This window comes from Thermobia domestica, chromosome 12 (genome assembly GCF_964235325.1).
Source record: "Thermobia domestica chromosome 12, izTheDome1.hap1.1, whole genome shotgun sequence".
Classification (NCBI taxonomy): Eukaryota; Metazoa; Arthropoda; class Insecta; order Zygentoma; family Lepismatidae; genus Thermobia; species Thermobia domestica.
Genome location: NC_137465.1, coordinates 176,266,760 through 176,289,596, shown reverse-complemented (window position 1 = coordinate 176,289,596; position 22,837 = coordinate 176,266,760). Strand labels below are relative to the sequence as shown.

General features: G+C 35.1%; 1 protein-coding gene across 1 annotated transcript in view; it reads right to left on the bottom strand.

Annotated features, from left to right (window-relative positions):
- The window catches only part of LOC145666846 (matrix metalloproteinase-21-like), a 227,550-nt gene that overhangs the window by 184,683 nt on the left and 20,030 nt on the right, over window positions 1-22,837 (bottom strand). The window lies entirely within an intron of this gene.

The window sequence follows — 22,837 nt, the reverse complement described above, 5'->3', positions numbered from 1 at the left end:
GAAATGTTGCAGACGACACTAATTCAGCGCTGGATACTAGCAGTGTTACCAAAACCTAGTGCGAGAAATTGCAGAAGTCCCTTTATTTTTTGACTTCTCCTCATACCTAGGTATAATGCTGTGTAAGGAATAAGAATGAAACATAAGTCAATCGATAGATCACATCAAAATGAACTAAACAACATACTTGAACGTCAATTCTTATGTGTAGTTTTTGAGAAAATTTAGGAAAACGAAGTTTTATGTAGTTAAAAAATGTCGGCTTTCGTCAAATTTGATGCAAATATGAATTTTTATTCTACCGAGATAGATTACTGAACAAGCAGAAAATACATTATCAACTAGCACATTTTATCTATTGTTGTTTTAACAGTGACACACATCTACCTAACAATGATACACATAATTCTAATCAGGCTTGCAAATCATACGATAATTTATCGTGTTATGCGATAATTTAAACCTTAATGCTATATACGATAATGTCCTTGCGATAATATACTTTAGAATGCACACTTTTTTTGCAGCTTTTCAATGGCAAAGTAAATTGTAGATGTGCATTAAATAATTATAAATCACACACACACACACACACTGAGGTTTTTATCAGTCATTCCCGCTAAAATAAATCAATAACAATTTGAGAATTGGCAAATGTCAATTCTGCATCCATTCTTTAAATTCAGTTACATTTACGAGAATGAGCAAATATTGCTGTTGTTGAGAGTAGTGTTAATAAGGATTTTTTTTAAATGATAAGGACAATGATGCCGATTTGAAGTTCGAAACTGAAGATTATTAGATAAGTTTATTATATATTATTGTTATTATTGGTTAGTATTATACTTGTTCCTACAATTATCACGTGCATAAGGAATATACGATATTTTTGTAATATACGATAATTTTAAAGATGTAATCGATAATTTTGTTCTCTGAGGTTGGCAACTCTGATTCTAACATTAACGTACTCCCATGCGCAAAAAAAATTGCGCGTATACTGTAACTCAAGATTTTTCGCATTTATTCCATTTTCCTTACGTTTATGGGTAAAATTCAGTTATTAGTATGTGGAGATAATAGAAAGCAATTCATCTAAGGAGATATTTCCAAAAAATATAATAAAATAATAAAAATATAAGCAAAAAACAAAATTATGCTCGGTTTTGTGTATACTGGCAACGATGATTTCTAGGGATTTTTTCAGTAGCAGATCACAATTGCGGAGGAAATTCAGTAGGGGAATCGAGAAGTTGGATCAAGGAATGGATAGTGGACTAAAATGTTGCATTTATTGGTTAAAACCTAGTGTGTAGATTGCCTGCCAAATATAAATTAGCTTCTGTAACTAAGATGTCGTACGAAAATATAGAATTAAACAGAAAAACTCTTATCTTAAGGTTCGAAGCAATACGGACCATGGTTATGAAGATAATTTCTTTAAAAAAAGGAGCTAACACCATGTAACCTCCGTGGTTAGGTGGGTAGAGTGGCGGAGTCGTAGTTATTTTATAATTTTGACACCACATCGAATCCCATCCCATCCCATTTCTTTTTCTTTTCTTTCTTTTCTTTTTTTCTTTTCTTTTCTTTTTTTTACAAAACATTATAATTTTCATGTTAATAAGAACCGAAGCAATATAATAAGGACAACTTACTGATATTTTGCTGTAATGACGTATTTATCGGGGATTAGAGAACTATTCTTAATAGCTATTGTTTTCTGTTCATGCTGTTGTATAGTTTCTCTCATCCTGTTTTCTTGGGGAAAAAACAATTTTGTCTCCAACGAAGTGTGAAGGATATATACGGACAGAAAAAGACAACTTAGTACCAAACGTGATTTATCGTGATGAAGTGGACTAGTTTGCCATTATTTAAAAAAAAAAATGAAGTTGGCTTTTCTTTAGGATTTAGCTTAAAAAAATATGTTTTTCTTTAGAAGACTATACTTTATGAGGCAAGGTGTGTGATCATACCCACAAATTTAGCTAGGGAGTGAAAGATAATTGTTTATACAAACATTTTACAGGTTTAGGTGCGTGAAACACCAATACACCATGGTCTCGCTTATCCGACCATCCTTTGTTCCACATACCATATGATCCGATATATCATTGCAAATAGCACCAATCGGCAAGAAGATCTGCAAGTTGTGATCTTAATCTATTTTTCATGCTGTGGAGTCTATCGCCTAGCGCGCCCGTCTACACCTTGACTCATACGTCTATCATTCAGTGCAGACACGTATCCAGGTTTTCTATTCGGAGGGGACCCAACACGAATCCTCGTAAGCACGTAATTCTAATGTTTTTAAATATCAATAATAATAATAATAATAATGCAACAGTTCTGTACCTCTCTTAAACTTTTTCCTACTTTTCATTTATGAACCGGTTTATTTTGGAAACTGCATTATAGCACAAACAAAATGAAACATATTTTCGAAGGAAATGTAACTAAAGAAAACTGTCTGCTACGTATATCACATAACAAAAATAGCAAGAAGACATGGAGTGTATCGTTCTAATATATTAAAGTTAAAAACAGAACGGAAACGAAATGTTAATCCTATTTAAAACTGTTCTTTAATTCCACCTGGTAAGTGGCGTATTTACGATTTTGTTTCGGGAGGGGCTTTGCTAACTTTCGGGGGGGCTTTGCCTGGAAATGTGAAAATTCTGCAAGATATTTCATTTACTTTACTATACTAAGTAAGATTTCGTGGGGGGCTGAAGCCCGGAAGCCACCCCCTAAATACGCCACTGCACCTGGTATAATGGCATTATGGTATGTTCTTAGAATTATAACAAGACAACAGCACATTGCCCAAAGTTTGGACACTGACTACTAGTAAACTGATATAAAAGAACCTCAAAAGGGTAAAGGCAAGTTTATTAAAAAGTGCTTGAGTTTCGGAGAGAGACAGCTCTCAGGCCCTCACGCTGGATACGTCCCTGATTCAGTGCAGTGCAGTTATTTGTTATAAAACATTATTATTAGATGCGTAATATGTAAAATTATATCATAAGTTTTACTAGTTTCTTTTCTTAACACATCCATATTATCCAGCGTTCTGCCTGCCTGTTTATGTCGGATAAGCGAAACTCTACTGTATTTCCAAAGCTAGCATATACATGAACTAGAATTGTATCGTCCTAGAACAGACAATAGTCTAAAATGCTTATATTAAAAGGCTGAATAAAAAAAAAAGCATAAGTACTGATTTGGAAGCGTGAGAACAAATTAAAAACAATTGAATATATTTCCTAGGTATCAGATTATCATCTTATTATGTCGATGTGTATTCTTTTTTAAACATAGTTTTAAAAGTTATACCATTCGCAATATTCCTGAGGAAATCGAAAAAAAAACTCCTTGTGCCTCTTATGGCAAAGCGGCTTAAGTGCATGGTCCGAAACCGATTCCCACGTTAAGGTATAGATAAAGTTCCCGTACTTCAAAAATGCAAATCCGGGACGCTACTAAATTACGAGAATCTTTGAAATGCTTAAAACTGAAAGAAGTGTTGAATACTAATTTACTTTCCTCCATTAGATAGAGTTGTTCAAGTATTACGTTATCACATATTTATTCATTTCACTAGATCTTCCAAGGACGCCAATTTCTCTTTAAATTTGGAGGGGGGGGGCATTCAAACTCAGAAGATATATATATGAGGATTTTAAGACAAATTACACTCAAATAATGCCAAATATTGTATATTCATAAATACAAAGGAGGCCTACATGAGCTTTGATCGGGCTCGGCCCCCCAGGATCGGCGCCCTTGCCTTCTTCCTACTTAAAGGAGCAGTTCGACTTAGAAATGCATTTTTTACAATTCATTTCCATTTGTAGAGTTGAAAATTCTAAAAGGAATGGTGTTTGTTTGATCGCGATACGTTCAGTCGTTAGCGAGTAACAGAGGAAGAAAGATTTTGTGATGACGTCATAGGTGGGCAAAGAGCGAGAGCAGGCTTACATACTACACAGTGCCAAGCATTTCGTTTGTGAGAGGTGCGGTGGCACGTTCTAAGTGCGGTTTCCTTTTCCAGAACTGATTGCAAAGACTTACAAATATCATCTGCATGTAGAAAATGATATCTGATGGTGGGCTGTACAAACGTTTTTATATTATAAAACGTATCCTATAAAGCATGAGTTCAGCGTTTCAAAAAAAAAAAAAAAAATCGAAACCAATATGTAAATAGATGGCGGACGAGATTGCTGCAACACCTAAGTACCTTTTCTTTAATCATTCTTCCGATTCCCAAACATAAGTATGTTCATTTTCACGTTTTGTTGCAATTTTTAACGCTGACCTTATAATTTTGTGGTTCAAGGTATGTATAGGAGTGTAACATATGAGGCAAAAATGAAATAACATCTGTAAAGTTTGCCAGAACACGAAAAAAACTTCACCGGTTAAATTTCTTTTATTCTCATAGCTGTCCGCGGAACAACTCTCATCACCCGTTTCATCATCATTGTCACATGATACAGAGAAATTAAACGATGGATCAATGTCTTGAGGAACAGTCATCGTCACTGATTCCTTCTACAAGCCGGTATATTTCACTCCCTAATTCATATTGTATAGCTTATTTCTAAAGCAATATCTTCAGAATCATGAGTGACATCGTCTCTATTACCCTCTAATGCTTCGTCTTGACTACAACCATCAATTGCGTCTTGTACGATATTTGTATGTTGGTAACTGGACATAGATCGGTGCTTGTTCAATGGCTCGGATTTTAAACCTTTCAATAATATAGTTGGAACAGCATTCTTTCTCAGTTTGCGTGTAAATAATTATCCTGGCATTAGCCAGAAGTGGATGTAGACGGTAAAAACTCAAGGGGGGGGGGTCAGAACTCAGACTATGATATGTACATCATGTTTACTAAAAACTTTCAAAAATATCTAAATAATAGCTTAAATCAATTTTGTCACTCAAAAACTGGGGGGCCTAGGCCCCCGGCCCCAGCCTAGATCCGCCACTGGCATTAACTTTTCTTTCAGTAAACTTGACTTCTCGAAGACAAGCTCTTCAAGATGTTTGGAACACGAGTGATTTTATTTGGTTTCTTTCTTTCTTTCTTTCTTTTTTTTTTTTTTTTCATTGATTTTCTTGGGCCATAATTTATATCGATCTGGTGATTTCTCACAACTTAGAAACGTAAGAAAAGATACTTTACGTCCTCAGCTTTAATTGCACAAGAATTACAACCGAAAACACAGCAGGTGTTAGGCATTTCTACTTCACTTCACAGATACAGCACGCGCTGTACTAACATGTGTTTTCTACTTCACACGAGTGTTTCTTTCAGGAAAAAAAAATCCGGGGGGGGGGGACACTTAGTATTCGGAGAGGCACATTATTTTTACACAGTACTATTATATTTATTACATTATAGACGCATTATTTTGGTCTCCTCCGGGGGAATCTCTCAGAGCTCCGGGAGACAGTGCCACCCTAAAAACATGTATGGAAGAAACACTGTTTCGCACAACAAACGTAATTACTGCTCTCTCTCTACTCTTTTTAATACTAATGCTATAGGAAAAACAACTAACAGAAACTTCCCTCAAGAAATCAACACAGAGCAAGACTGCTAACAAATCCAAAACACAATCTATTAAATCCAATGCACTATTAAGGGTTTATCAGCTGCGTACAAGGGAGTGGTTGCTGACTCACATTGTTTCTCGCGTCCCACCAATGACGTCACCATTTACGATTCATCAAAAACAAATGCCTGTAGAAGCTGAACGAGACGGCCTATCAAGATATAAAAAAATACGGGTCTCTTATATTTTGTTTCTCTTTCTATTGCACCAAACTTGTTTTTAACTCGAACTGCTCCTTTAAGCAAACGTAAGCAGATGATTTACTCCCTTCCCCTGGTAAGCAAAAAAAAAATTTTTTTTCCCTCAAGATCTGTTGTCTTTCGTGAAATAACAGCAGGAATTTCCTGATTACTTAACCATCTAAATGAATGTTTTCACTTAGAGCCATCCCGTCGATTCGCGTTGCCTAGGACTAAAATAATTAAGGGTCAATAATGAAGATGAGACTTCCATATCAAACATGAAGAGACATGTGGATCGGAGATCTTTCTTTGCTCCAACTTTGATTTTTTTCAAATCCATGATGGGAAATTATGAGTACAATTTTCGAAATTAATAGTATACAATCGTAAAAATATCTTACAAAACGATGGTTTATTGCAAAATACTTTGACTCAAAGAATGAATTACAAGTAATAAACTTGTTACTTTTCCTGAAGAGTCTAAGTCTTGAATGAGACGGAAGCTCTCGAGCGTAGTGCTTGGAACGATTGCCTCACTTGTTCTACCTTCCCGTGGCGCAGCCTTGATTCGACTTGATCCTAAACGTATTATTCAGAAGTCGATGTCGGAAGATGTTTCCCATTTTTCCAAAACACTCTTGGTCGATTACAATCTGCCTCACTCGTGAGGGGAAAATCCCATGCCGTAAGCGTCGGTGGACCACCGATAGGCGACTAGTGAGATGTCCCCAAAAATTGGCGGTCCCGCAGCCAAAAATTGGTCCCACTTCCGTTTTGAAAATTATACCACCACCGGCAGAGAAGCGACGGAACGCCAACGAACCACAAAATTATTCCCCTAACATACGTTAAATCGCCTATATGCGTAATTTCTTTGCATCAAGATGAGTCTAAAAACATTTTTTAAAAAATAAAACGAAAGTGCCCTGAGCTGGGCGTGAACCATCAACCTTAGGGTTACTAATTGCGTGTTCTTCCGAATTCGTCACGGAGGCGATTATGAAGACACAGCTTGTAGAGTGATAAATCGTTGAAGTCTTTTTAATATTTCTAATCAGAGTGCTTCTTTAACCGTGTATATTTGAAGACAACTGTTCGGAATCAAATCAAATGCACTCGTCATGTAATTTTATAACAAAATGGCAAGCGTCTATTTACTTTTTTCATAGTTCTCCCATATTCACTTGCTAGTGATCGGCGACAGTTGCCAACTAAATTCATACAATTATACGCACCCACCTCAAGATTTTTCACTTCATGATGTAAAGGCAGGAGTTACTCTTGACCCCCGGAGCTCAAATATTGTCCTTATAATAACAATTCGTCAGGGAAAAATAATATATAATAATAACCGCATGCACATGACTGGCGATAGTTCATGTTGGTCCCTTTACGATTCTTCGTGACAAATCAAACGAGCGCGGACCAAAATGAAGTCCTCGTTCTTACGTTGTGGTAACTTCAATACCCCCGATTCTAGATATCTGCTTCGACTCGACGAATCCCTGCCACTAGTGGCACGTTAGCGGCAATCCTTCGACGCGTCGCTATATCGACGATCGCCATTTACCGGCAAGTGAGCCACTAGGAGTTGGCGACGTTTACGGCATGGGGAAGCTAATAAACAAACAATAATAATAATAATAATAATAATAATAATAATAATAATAATAATAATAATAATAATAATAATAATAATAATAATAATAAATCTAAAGCCTTATAAAAGAGTTTTCTGAAAAGTTACATCTAGCAAAATCATTTGTTGGTATTCCAGAACTGTGAATTCACCTTTATTCATAATTTACTTCTATCGTAGTTTTGATATGAGAATGATATGTCTGAAACTAACACAGGTCATTAATATATATATATATTTTTTTTTTTTTTTTTTTTTTTTTTTTTGCTTTACTCAGATTTAGCAGTTTTACTTAACAGTCAGTCAATTTGGATCTGTGATAGCAGAGTTATAGAGATTTCCTTAATTTTTCATTTCTAAAAAAGTTTGCAACTAACAGCATTAACGTATCTCTTTCGATATTTCCATATGTAATGGCTTGGACACTCCTAGTATATTTCAAACAATAAAATATTTACGGTGTCTTACTCCATTAATCCGAACTACATTTTATATCCAACAACTCTGTGCATTTTCCCTTAAATCTGCAAACTTTCTACTAGGTTAAAACTCAGTATTTTCTATTTTCTTCCTTTCTTGCTAAAACGAAAGTGTTCTTTAGACAACCTGGAATGATGACTCTATACTACATTATGTTGCATAGGGCATTTTATGTAGCATATCATTTGACAGTTGGACACTTTCTTTTTATATTGAAAGCAACAGGGATTAAGTCCTTCTACACTTATATGATAAGTAAACACATTCTTTTTGATTCGTGAAATTGTGCCAATGCACTAGGTCCAGATAGTTTTTAATTTAAGATAATAATAATAATAATAATAATAATAATAATAATAATAATAATAATAATAATAATAATAATAATAATAATAATAATAACTATTATTATTATTATTTTATTGACTTAGGTTTTCCTGAATATTAAGCAATATTTCACAAAAAGCTGGTATTTTTAAACAAATGTGTTCGATATCAAGTTTTCATAAAAGTAGTCACTCTCTCCTATAAATAATTTCAGAGGGGCCGCGGTGGCTCAGTGATAAAGCGTTCACCTTTGGTGCATGGGATCCTTGGTTCGACCCCAGCTCGCACCAAGTGAATTTTGTGGTGGAGAAACACCATGTGCATGGGTTTTCTCGGGGTTCTTCCGTTTTCTCCCACTTTTTTCATTCCACCATTGCATTCATTTCTCATCATCACCGTGTCCTTTAGCCTAGCCGGTATAACCGTGGGTCGTAAAACTTAAAGATTTGATTTCAAATAATTCCAACCCAAACAGTTGCAGGAAGTATTTCATTTCGAATAAAACAAACCACTCTATAAAATTCTGAGTATTATTATTTTTTATATATACAATTCTAGCGGACCTTATTTCTAAATCGAAGGGTAAGAAGACTAAATTCACTCTCTTATTATTATAAATTCATTTCAATTGAAGCAGTTAAAATAGTTGGGAAAAATTAGAAAGCCATACCCTATATTCCGGTGTGACACAACCGGATAACGTGGCACAATGGCGTGCCCAGCAAAATGAACAGTGTGACGCAAACTTTTACCTATTATTTACAAGAATATTTGTCGAGTTTATTTTATTTATTATTATGAACGATTTTTCCACGGATCAGCTCTCTGTATACAATTAAACAAACAAGTATCACATTGAGGGAATGAGTGTAATTATTTACTTTAATAGTAATAGAAATGTATATATATATATATATATATATATATATATATATATATATATATATATATATATATATATATATATATAAATACACTAGCCCTCACCGGGAATCAAATCCAGAACCAATGGACTTGAACCATTTGGCAACAACAAGGCACATTTAAATAGAAGTTTGGATTTTGTTAGGAAAATTGTGATTAGGTGTAACATTTAAAAATATATTTAAGAATGGGTACGGATAAAACGCACTGAATTTTCTCGCTCGAATTTCTTAAACTGACTCGTGTTAGGCTGCAGCTATTACTGAAACATTTATTTGGGAAATGCGAATAAAATAATGTGTTTTGGAAAACTTTGTTCGAAGCAACTTATGTCCAAAAGTAAAGTACCCATTGGTCATATTTCTGTTAGAAATAACTTATGCCATATATTAGAATTATTAAGGAAATAATTGCATGTGAACTATGAGCAAAGCGTCTGAGTACTTTCTGAGAAATCGTCAAAAAAGTCATCCCCAAGAATAAAATATCCCTTGTGTATCTTTTCAGGACAAACGAGTTATGCTATTTATGAAATACGAACAAAATTGCCTGAGTCGTTCTCCACAAAATCGTAGGGTAAATCTTACTCCGAAAAGTATTATACCACTTCTAGCTTTTTAGGATGATGGAATTATGCCGTATCCTTAGGTTATTTATGTGACATTTATTTATGAAATATGAACAAAATTGGGTCAGGCGCTAATGGGAAAATCGTCGAAGAGTAGGCTAAACTACCCTTCTGAATGTTTACAGGACGAACGAGTTGTGTCATATTGTTAGGTTATTAATGATACATTTATTTATAAAATGTGATTGAGAAAATTGTTCGAAAAAACGCATCCCATACAGTAAATTACACCTTACGTATTTTTTCAGAGCAATGATTCAAACTATATTTGTAAAAATAAATAAATAAATAAATAAAAGCAAAATCTTTACAGCTATTTTTGAAACAATTTAATTATTTTAAATTTTCATCCTTCAGGAAACTACCCTTATTTTTATGTGTCGGAGAATATAGAATTCGAAACGATAAAGTGTTATAAAAACTTCATGTCTAGACTTAGGTCCAGATACGTCGAACAGAATGGCCTCTATTTGAATGCATGTAAATGCGTGACTAACCAACAAACGAACAGATGGACAGACATCAAAATAACTTTTTCGATATGTGGGAGCGTGAAACTTGAATTCATTGAAATCTCGAATTCGATTTTTATCACTATTACTACAATTTCTTCTTTCGTCGCTTGAACGTGAAAAAGAATAGGAATACAACGACACGTAAGGTGATAATTTGTAATTCCCAAAATTTAATGAATTACGTTTAATGTGTTGCCATGCTAGAAAAAAAGGCTTATGCCTGTTTGTTATATCATTTTAATATCAGTTTTTCACGCTACTATATAATGTAGAAATATGGTATGATTATCGTTCATATTCATTCTATATTTGGAAATATTCGTGTTCCGTATACATAGATCTGTATAATTTAGTTACGTTCAACGAAAGCATTCTTGCACTTGTGGATATGATAAAAAAAAGAGAGAGAGAGAGAGAGAAAGTCAATACTCTAAAAAGCAAAAAACAAGCACACACACACACACACACACAAACGATCATTTAACATCAGGTCGATGTAACAAGGGGTAAGACTGGACAGACTTTCAAGGTCGCGTATGTTCTTCCTGACACACAATCCCGAAGTGAGTTGTCTGCTGTTCAAGAACGGGAAGTAACATACAAGACTATAAACTGAAAACAATAACTGCTTCCAATGGTACACGTATTCTAATACTGAATAAATACGTCAATTAAAGGATACTACCAATAAATTATTTCCTTATTATATTGTTTCGGTTCTTATTAACATCAAAATTAAACACTTCCTATAATGTTTTGTAAAAAAAAATAAAAAAAGGGATGGGATGGGATGGGATTCGATGTGGTGTCAAAATAATAAAATAACTACGACTCCGCCACTCTATCCACCTAACCACGGAGGCTACGTTGTGTTGGCTCTTTTTTTAAAGAAATTATCTTCATAACCATGGTCCGTATCGCTTCGAACCTTAAGATAAGAGTTTTTCTGTTTAATTCTATATTTTCGTACGACATCTTAGTTACAGAAGCTAATTTATATTTGGCAGGCAATCTACACACTAGGTTTTAACCAATAAATGCAACATTTTAGTCCACTATCCATTAATTGATCCAACTTCTCGATTCCCCTACTAAATTCCCTCCGCAATTGTGATCTGCTACTGAAAAAATCCCTAGAAATCATCGTTGCCAGTATACACAAAACCGAGCATAATTTTGTTTTTTGCTTATATTTTTATTATTTTATTATATTTTTTGGAAATATCTCCTTAGATGAATTGCTTTCTATTATCTCCACATACTAATAACTGAATTTTACCCATAAACGTAAGGAAAATGGAATAAATGCGAAAAATCTTGAGTTACAGTATACGCGCAATTTTTTTTGCGCATGGGAGTACATAATGCTAGCGGTGACGCACATACTACATGTAAGTTTACATATTTTTTTAAATCGATATTTGTCTCCGACATAATTGAGAATGAATTTCTACTGAATACATAAAACATTTCCTTTAATACGAAACTAATTTATAATGAAGAAACCGTTAATCGTTCCATAACTCTACACCACAAAATATTTACATATATAAGAAACACAATCCTGGATTATGAAACAGCCACTGTAAAGGAAGATTAATGTATTAAGGAAGATTTGATGTATTAAAAATTCCATTTTGGAAGCGAGGACATAATAACTGTTTACACTTGAAAAAACTAATATATTTGTTTCTTCATTGAGTTTACGTCCATACCCAAAAAAGTGAGTTAAATAATTTATTTCGTCATGGGTAGCACGTGTGCCAGTCCTTCGTTCGAATACTGATGGGAGTGCATTTATAGTTTTGACGCAGCATATTGCGACAGTTGTAAGGCTATTTGATTTAAAAGACTTTTAACAAGTAACGAATTATTACATCCACTGTATGTAAAACTGTAAATTGTAATAGTAAACGTTTCGTTAAAGTTTTTCCATCATTCTTACAATATAAACTCTTGGATCATTTCCATAATCCTTACAACATAAACTCTTGGACCACCTCTACTACTAAGAAGTTAACAACCCCTTATATATATATATATATATATATATATATATATATATATACAGGAGCGGATTCAAGGGAGGGCTATAGGGGCTATAGCCTCCCGCTTGACGCTCATGTATACACTGGATAAAATGGGCTAAAACTCTGCTTTACACAGGATAAAGCTACGAACTGTGGTTTAGCCCCTCCCTTGATCATATCTGGGATTCGCCACTATATATATATATATATATATATATATATATATATATATATATAAACTTCCAAACCCTTGGCAAGGGTATCTACAAAACACATCTCTAGTCGTCTGTTTCTCAAAACTACTAGTCTTTTAATACTAGTGTAAAACTTTGTATATTGCATAAAACCATGAAAAATCAGAGGTATCAACATTAGTATTTAGAAACATTTGATTTCTACTATTATTTTAGAATTTATACTTCACGATATTTGTAGAAAGCATACTACAAGTCTAATAGTTTTGAGAAATAGGTCCCTGGTTGGGACTACCATGTTGTTATATCTTTTGTTGCGTTGTATGCTCAAAATAAAATTTCGTTATCAACGAAGAATAGTGTTTACTACGCTTGTGTTAGACCTATTTGTCCTGGTATAAATTATGCAGATTTTATATAATTTTTTAATTATTGTACTAATGCCCGGTTGCACCAACCAAGCATTAATCGGGGATAGGGATTAAACTAAAGTTAATCATCGAAGTGAGGATAATGTGTTGCACCAACACTGATCTGAAGATTATATTGCCAAATCGTCGAATTAAGATTAGCCATCGAAAACGGGAGTTTAATCCTTGATAACGTCGTGATCAGCTGTGACTAGAGTAAATATGCTTGCAAAAGATTTGGATATTTAGATGAATCTGAAGTGTTCAAACAGATAGAATACGCTAAGCGACCTAGAAGAATAATGAGACAGGGAAAATCCTTTTGAATACTTCAACGATGATGCATTTTGTAATCGTTTTCTCCTGTCGAACTACTCTGTTTTGTTGCAGGATTGCTTGCAGAAGATTATAACAATAATTTGGCTGTTTATGTGGTTATGTGGATATAAATGATGTTACTGTGCTTATTTCAATTGTTCCGAAAACAAGAAAGTGATATTTGCATCAATAAATATCTGTTATTACTACAACGGACCGATTAAAGTAGCATACTTGCACTAATTCATTATATTCATTGACTTATTTATTATAGTTTGTGAATTGAAGAAATGTAGTTTTTAGTGGCTACCTAGTAGAGTTGGACATAGTAGGTTAAATTTACCTCACATTTAAGGTTATTATGTTTATAAGATTCGACCTTGCTGCAAGACACTCTTCTGGGGTCAATTATATTTAAATGGTATACACTGCAACATTCGTTCGTTTAACAGGTCTATTGGCATTTTAAATCTTTACAATTTTGGTTTATTTGGGTTGAATATGCCCTTGTATATTAAATACTGCAGAAATAAGTGTGAAAAGGAAAGTAATAAACCGAAGCAGAAAATTGGAAAATTAACTTTGTATGTCATAAACTAGAATTGCTCCCATCCTTACATTAAATCTGCTAGCATGTTCTGCAAATTTTACAATAAAAACTATTGATTGCTGCCATCGTGCTTCTACCAATAATCGTGCCCCTATACTTGATGTGCATATATTTTTAAAAAATGTAAGCAAATTTTCATTAGAATTTCCGGTGCACATTTACTGCACGGATCCATAGATTTGTAAAATTTACAGGACAAATTTGTAAACAGACTAATGTGTTACTAATCGAAATATGTTTTCTTCTTACCTGAAGACATCCCAAATACATAGCTACGTAAAAATATATTAATGAAAGTCGAACCTGTTATTCGCGGACTTGACAAGGTTCTAGATTACGGGTCCCCCTTCTCATTGATCAGTAATAAAGACAGAAATCAACGTGCCGTGCGGGGCTCTAATCCGCCTTCACTCGCTAACGCTCGCTCGGCAGTACTATGCAAATTAAATGTATAAACTTTAATACAGAAAGAAATCAACCCAGCTACTAACCTACATGGGGGAGCAGTAATTTAGAACCTTCCCCGTGGACTTTCCTATAAGGTAGCTATTAATCATAGTATATGAAGTAAAGTATCTGAAGACAATGTGTTAATTCATGCTCCGCAACGACAAATGTCTGAGCTTAAGAGGTTCACATAATTGTGAAAAATACGTTAGTAATGTGTTATGTTAATTTGAGCATTTGTACTGTATCACCGGACTACACGAAAATCGAAACAAAAAAAACAAAAAAATACATTTCGTTAGATTAGATTAGATAACATTATATTAGGTTAGTGTTAAGTTTAAAGTTACCCCTCCTTTTTTATATAAAAATTAGGAAAATTTACAGGAGAAATGCGGTAAGAAATGATGATTTGGAGTTTTTATGCGTTGTTTAGGTATGTAACTTTGGCAGTAAAGTTATGTTTAATACGAGAAAAGATATGTGGAAGTGGGTACTATTTGCAAGACGCGGAAGGTTCGATGATTCAGTAGCGTGCCCATTTTATGTCAAGAACAGAACCCTTCTAACCCGTTCCTACTCTTACTACTACTACTGCTTATACTATGGATCCGGATAGTAAAACTGCACATTTTGATGTTTTTACTGCTATCTTGTAGGTATGAAACTGGAGGAGCAACTCTAAACTTGAGCCTTAGGTTAGGTTAGGTTGAGTTACAAGTCAATTATCTTGAAAACAGATACGTATAAACTTTTACAGCTTGGAATAAAAAATCAATATCTTCGTATAAATATGAAGTCCGGATATAGGTATGACATAAGAACTACAGTGCAAAATACATAAAACAACTTGTGCTGGGTGGCCACTATAAAGCACAAATGCTACATACCCAGTTGGGGCAGGGCGAAGCTAGTGGACCCACACGATAGCGCAGAAGTGTATCCGAAAGGAGCGGGCGCGGAGCAGCGTGTACGCGCGCAAGCGAGGGTAGTGAAAACATGTGAATTTTGGTAATGATACGAGTTTCAATAGCACTTGTCATGGGTTCATACTAATAACTATCTGCACTGTTTGCAGAAACACATTGTCGTAGTGGCCACCTAGCAGGTTAGGTTAGTTAACTTACATTTAGTTAGGATATAATTCGATAAAACTCAAATATGAGTGTCTGAACTTTGACACATACGCGCCATTTCCACACTGCCTTATCTGCTACTAAATCATAGCAAGTGTACCTATCCGCCAAATAGTCCCTTCCGCCTACATATGTAATGCCGCTTACATCGAAAACAACCAACAACAGACGCTTCCTTAACTTTAACTTTTCCCATCACATGACTTTCAATAATTCTTCATCAGAAATCAAAATAAATTAACCAATTTACCCGGTAAATTTCCTAAAACTGGTCCGGCGATACAGCACTTAACCCTTAATTTGGAACACAAATATACAAGCAATAAAAAAATCGGGATATTACTTATAACGTTTTTAGTAACGAACAAATACATTATTCAACATGTAAGGTAATTTGATGCCATATATAGTGTTTGTACTATCCTCGTTTATATCTATACCCACCTTCGCTAACTCACTCCCTCGCTACCGATCGGGTCACTCCTCTGCGCTCCTAACGTAACTTGTTTAGATAGCATTCATGCTTTTAGTGACCATCTGGTAAGAGTTGGTTAGTGTCTTTTGTGCAATAGTTCTTATCGTATACATACACTGAAGTTCCCCTAAAATGAATCTGTGCAAGGGAATGCAAGTCCTCACCCAAGAATGATTATTTAAGATACAAAAAGTCGATTTACTGAAAAAGAAGTATATATATGCAAGAAATTTGTGCTGGATCCATACGTAAATCTGCACCGCATCGCCAATTGGTAACATTATGCAAACCCGACAGTCAACTAGTAAAATAAACTTTACTTTATAAAGATGACCATATTTAGGTACACCAGTGCTACTTTCTGGAAAGAAGTATAACCAACTGGCGATGCAAATGTAAACTTAACATTTTTTTTTTTCAGCGGAACTGGCGAGACGATGTAGATGTAAATCTATATCAAAATTTGGATTTTAAAAATATGGTCCGAACAGAGTCGTGGGGGGTGAGACGGGGACATATAACTTCATTGTTGATGTCCCCATTATTCCCCCACTCAGACTCATATAACTGTTAAATACAGTGTGATGGTAAGACACGGCAATATGATGAGTTAACCTAATCTAACCTTTCCTACTCTGCCCTACACTTCAAAATAATGGCCTAAATGTTGATTGTAAGGTAACCTAACTTACTCTACCCGACATTTGGAACGTTTACCTCTAGTGCGTGGGGTCCTTTGTTCGATTGCAGGCCAAGTAAATTTGTTTTGGACAAGATCGTGTCCGTGGGTTTTCTCAGGGTACTCCTGTTTCCTCCAATTCTCACTCCACCAATTTTTCTATCATTCAGTTGTCTTTCTTAGCCTAAATAGCATAAATGTGGGACGTTAAACTTAAAGATTTCATTTCATTTTTCTGCCCTACATTTTAAAATAGTTGTTAAACATTGAGCTAACGTAACCTAACCTACTCTACCCTACCCTACATTTGAAAAAATTGGCAAAGCATTGAGCTAACGTAATCTAACTTACCCTACGCTACCGTATTCTACCCTAATATTCTCTACGTCTCCCTATCCTATCCTATATTTCACTGCAAATACCGAACGTTGGATTTTAAACAAGACGGTATTTGTGTGAAGCTTAGCGTAGTTTGTAGTCAAAAATTATTTGAGAAAAATGGACTACCCACCCTTACTTGAAAATGTCTCTTAACAGCCGGATAAAGGAGTTTGATCTGCTAGAACAAAGCTATTCTTCTATTTTTTTTTTCAATTTAATATTTGGACCCTAGATATCTATATTTGATTTGGTTTGGAGTTTAGCATCCCTTCCAGCAGCGAGGCTATATAAGATGCGGTCCTACAGCTTAATATAAGATCCGAACTACATGAGCTCTCGCCGGCTGATCTTCCACGCTATTCCGCTTATCAAAAAAAAAGCGCTCGTATATATATATATATATATATATATATATATATATATATATATATATATATATATATGAACAAACTCCATGGCTCTGAGTAAGTAGCTTAACAAATAAAACACAGTTCCTCTTCATCAGACGTTAGGTCCTTGAAACTGTAACACATTGCAAGTCTAGTTTTTAATATATTTCATTCTGCTCTGGTCAGAACTGTGTTTTATTTGTTATATATATATATATATATATATATATATATATATATATATATATATATATATATATATATATATATTGGAATATTAGAAACAGCTTCTTTTTAGTATTTGATATGACTTTATTATTATTATTATTATTTGTTAAAGGATATGTTTCTGCAAGAGCATTAAAACATATTTGCCTTCCCGAGCAGTCAGCTTCACCCCCTTTCTTCCCATATCTAGTACAAAAATTACCACATGCTACGCGAATCAGTTTTCAGTTGTTACTGCACTGTTTTAGCCAATCAAATGCATGATATCGCATGACGTCATGTCATAAACGTCATAGTTTTATACAGCTTCCGATTACTCGTGGATAAGTTAATCCTTTCTCACAAACTGTTGGTGCAACGATGTAAGATTCTTATCCAAAGATAAAAATAATCAATGGATTATCTTATCCGATCTTAATCTTCGGTTGGTGCAACCGGGCATAACTGGCTTAAATGCTTTTCAGGCATAAAAAATTCTACTTTTTTGACTCTCTAAATTTCCAATTATACACTGCGCTGTAACCTTGTGCCTCCCCAAAATCCTAACTTTTCCGTAAATTTAGTAGTAATTTTATAAATTTTATATAATTTGTCCTCATATTGAATTTGAACTCCTCCGAAAACCTTTAGGCCTCCTCCGAAATAAATTAATTTCTGCCCTGTGCTAAGAAATAAGTACAGATGACAACCCTTCCCCCACCTTATCCTACATAGATTAGGGTTGCCAACCATCATGTATTTTACCGGACAGTTCGGTTATTGACCTTGTCGGATATCCAGTACGGTTTCAAAACCGGATGTTCGTCTTACTAGTCCAATTCTCTATTTTGTTCTTTATTTAGGAGTGATGAAAGGATGTCGATGAACATGGTTAAAAGAAGAGCTTATAAATCCTTTGATAACGACCTGTCGTGCGTGGAATTTGCTGAAGAGTTGAAGGCAGCAAAAATTTACTAACTTATCAGGACTGCTAAAGGTCAACGAAAGTACATATTCAGAAGCGCAGCTAGAACTGTTTCACTCTCAGCTACATCTTCCAATTAAATAATGCATTCAGATCCAGTAAAAGTATGTAGGCATTATGAAACCTTACCATCTCCAAGGATGCTGATAAGACTTGCTTTTCAAGTAGGCTTTTGCCATAATTATATTGCAAATTACATTTACTTTTCTGTAAATACGATGTATTATTGATGGTAGACTACAGAAATTACTTGTGCCGACTCAAACAGAACTGGCATAAGTAGGTTTAATAAATGCTTCAAAAGTAACTAAAGTTATTAAATTCGGACTCAATTTTATGTGAAGTTAACCACTTTCAGGTTGCTCATATTTTTGACGAGCGATGATGTCTTAATTGTATACGTATTCCAGGAGGGTGTCTGGTCAGTGCCGAATTTACGTATAAGCTAAATAAGCTATAGTTTAGGGCCCGCTTTCTTGGGGATCCCAAAAAATTAAAGACAAAGATTGGCTGTAATATAATTTCCAAATAATAAGAGAAAGAAACTAAGATAAGACGCATATATATAACAACGGTATTTTGTATTGATATGCACTAGGCTCTTATGAAGCAAGTAATGAGGGCCTCGTGGTCATGGGCACTGTTTCCCAACCCTGTTTGTAATAGGGCCCCTGTTCCCAGCCTCGCTTATAATGGGACCCCGTTTTCCAGTCTTGCTTGAAATGGGGTCCATGTTTCCTAGCCCCGCTTGTAATGGAGCCCCTATTTCAGAGCCACACTTGTAATACGAGCCCTGTTTTCCAGCTCCGCTTATAATGGGGCCCCTTTTCCCAATACCGCTCATAATGGGGCTCCGTTTCCCAGCACTGCATGTAATGGGGCACCTGTTTCCCAGCCCCCAGATGTAATGGGCACTTGTTTCTGAGCCCCCTTTTAATGGGGCCCTTGTTTCAGCGTCCTGCTTGTAAAAGGGGCCCGTTTTCCAAGCCCTCTCATAATAAGGTCCCGTTTCCCAGCCTTGCATGAAATGGGTACCTGTTTCCCAGCTCTGCATATAATAAAGCACCTGTTTTCCAGCCCCGCTTCTAATGGGGCTCTTGTTTCCCAGCCATTACATTTAGCTACTTTAATAAAACTTAACAGTATGAATGTTATGGTACCTTGTACTTGTATGCTGACAGAACTACAGTGCTGCCCTTTCTCGTACTCTTTGGAATACGACAAAAAATCGGGGCTGGTAACAGTGGATTTATTAAGAAGACATGGAACGACAAGCTGGTGAAATAATAGTAAAATATCAATAAATTAGATCCCTAAGCGGCGATACTTTTTATATCGCAAAATTATAGCTATTTCGCTGTACGTATTAGAAATAGTGTCAAGAAATATTTTTCGTAATATTCAGTTACCATTCTTGCAACTCATTTTCATAGTGATCTATAGAGTATTAATAATGGTTCACTAAAGGAAAGAAGAGAAGCATGAATCACTCGTTTTAGAGAAATCTGAGTCATTCGTTTTTGTTTATTAACAGCTCACTGTATTTTTGTTATGTACTGTTATGTTCAGAACTGCACAAGTGAATTTATCTTGTGTAAGTTAATATGCAGCAGTCTGAATGTGTTAGGACTATCGGCACTAGTTACTACACAGCAAGGTAAAGTACCTAAATCTTGTTACGTCGCAGTAAAAAGAAGATACGTATAATATTTATAGGTTTTATAATCATTTGAATCTAACAGTGACGTTTTTCAACGATATTTTGATGATTTTCAGCGAATTTGCGTCGTACTACACCTCGTGTAATCTCCAAGGGCTGCATTTCATGTTGGCCTGAGTTACTCTAGTAACTTGACCTGAAAAAACTCACACAATTGGTTGATGGTGGAGTTGAGCTTCAGACAATACTCATTAGCCCAGGGTGATATTCAGACTGTATTTATCTACATTTGATCTCTGGAAACGTTTGAAATTTTACCAGAAAACCTGAATAGAAACAACTTAAAATTAGAGATGTTGCGACCTCCACGTATAGAAGTACGGGAGTGGAGCTTTGATCGTAGTTGGCGCAGAAGGAAGCAGAGGAAGATCCGCAAGGGGCTTAATTGAGACGAAATTAATCTACAACATTTTAGTTTTTCTGTAATATCTTCAAAATAGACCAAAGTAATCGAAAAGTGGAAACGCAGCGGGCTATATGCTGCCAAAATGTCTTGATCCATGGTAAAAATGCGAACTAAAGCTCACACCCTCGACACATGCGTTGAGTCAATAAGGGTTGAGCTGTTACTAAGCGAGAGAATGGGAATTGAATTCCTTCAGCCGATAACAGTGCTCGGAAGGGAAGACTAGGTCAAGTCAAGTCAATGTGGTATATCTACAGACAATATTATTTTGCATGAGATACCGTTACTATGACTCACCAATCTGCTTTCGCTTTGCAACTATTTATAGATTCGGCATTTATTTGCAGCTCTATAAAAGTCTGTTGTCCCAATAAACAGTGTGAACTACTCTGATGATATTGTATGAATACATTCTATTAACTATAATTGTATTGTGTGTAGGATATAACATCATGTCATATTAATAATGCTATACACAGGGAAAGACAAAATGATGGACCCGATTTCAAAAATTTATTGTGTGAAATCTAACAAACATATGTTGTTATGAAACATGTGTTAAGAAAGGTAAACTGTCAAAGTTTTCTTGGAACATATTCACAAATGCTCTATGTGAACACCTCGCGTAACATGGCACACATCAAGCCGATAGTCTATCTCCTGCCAAATCTTTTCCAGCATCTTGCGGTCAATATCAGGAATGGTTGCAGTGATGCGGGCACGCAGGACATCCAATTGTTTTCTCTAGATTTGATTACATGATAATGAAGCACACATAAAGATCTCTGCCTTCCACTCAACGCCATTTTCCTTAACTGCTTGCTGCTGACTTCTAGCGGTAGAAAGTCGAAACACTGCATGGAAACTAAACTTTGAAAGTTAACCTTTCCAAGTATATGTCTCACAATAACATATGTTTATTAGATTTCAAAGAATAACTTTCTGAAATTGGGTCCATCATTTTGACTTGCCTTGTACAATTGTTAGCAGTTTGAGTAATATATTGACACATTATTTCATGTTATAGCAAGCTTCCAGAGACTAGATAATGAATCTGTATTTCGTTCCTAAAGAATTTTACAATGTATTGTAAATGTTGTAAGCTGATCAATATGTAACTTAATAATATGCATATTTGATATGTAAACGTATTTAGATATCTATTAGGTCCATAAATTACCATATAGCATGATATATTCAAATCCAAACGATAAATCCAAATGTCGCTGAAAAAGAAAGCTAGATATATAAAAGGTCCCATTACTTTCAATACCTTAGGGCCCCATCTAGTGGCGTATTTACGATTTTGTTTCGAGAGGGGCTTTGCTAACTTTCGGGGGGGGCTTTTCCTGGAAATGTGAAAATTCTGCAAGGTATTTCATTTACTTTACTATACTAAGTAAGATTTCGGGGTGGGCTTAAGCCTGGAAGCCCCCCTAAATACGCCACTGGCCCCATCAAACCTAAATCCGGCACTGTCTGGTATTTCCATTTTCAAAAGTTGGCAACCCTGATCGTCCCCTATTTACGAATAGCTGCTTGAGGTCTTATAATTAAAATAAAAGCAATGAATCCGAAATATGAATCAGAACAACGTACTGATCTTCTTCTTCTCTATGATGATGAGCAGAGACATGAATACCTAACTATTGTTTGCTCTCAGCAGTTTTTCAATGCATCGAGAAAGAACCGGAAACAATCAACATCCATTGAATGCAGATTAACCTCTCTCTCTCTCTCTTTCTCTCTCTCTCTCTCTCTAGGTGCATATAGCTATTACAGGTAATAATGAAAGGTTCGTGTGTACATGTTAAGGATACGGATACTATGAATATTGGCTTACATACTGTATGTACACTGTATGTATAGACAAATAAACACGAAAGTTTATATTGTCATCTTGACAATAAACGCCTTTTTTCTGTGACATCTTTTATGATCTTCGAATTCAACAAACTATTGTTACGTCATTGGAAAACAATGTTGTGTTCACACCTTAACAGACTTTAAGAGTCTATGACGTTTTAACAATGCTTCTATTTATGAAGATCATTGCATGAATGTCTCCACCCTCTCAACGATTCATTGAGTCTTCTCTCGTTCTTTAATTCATTGTTGTACG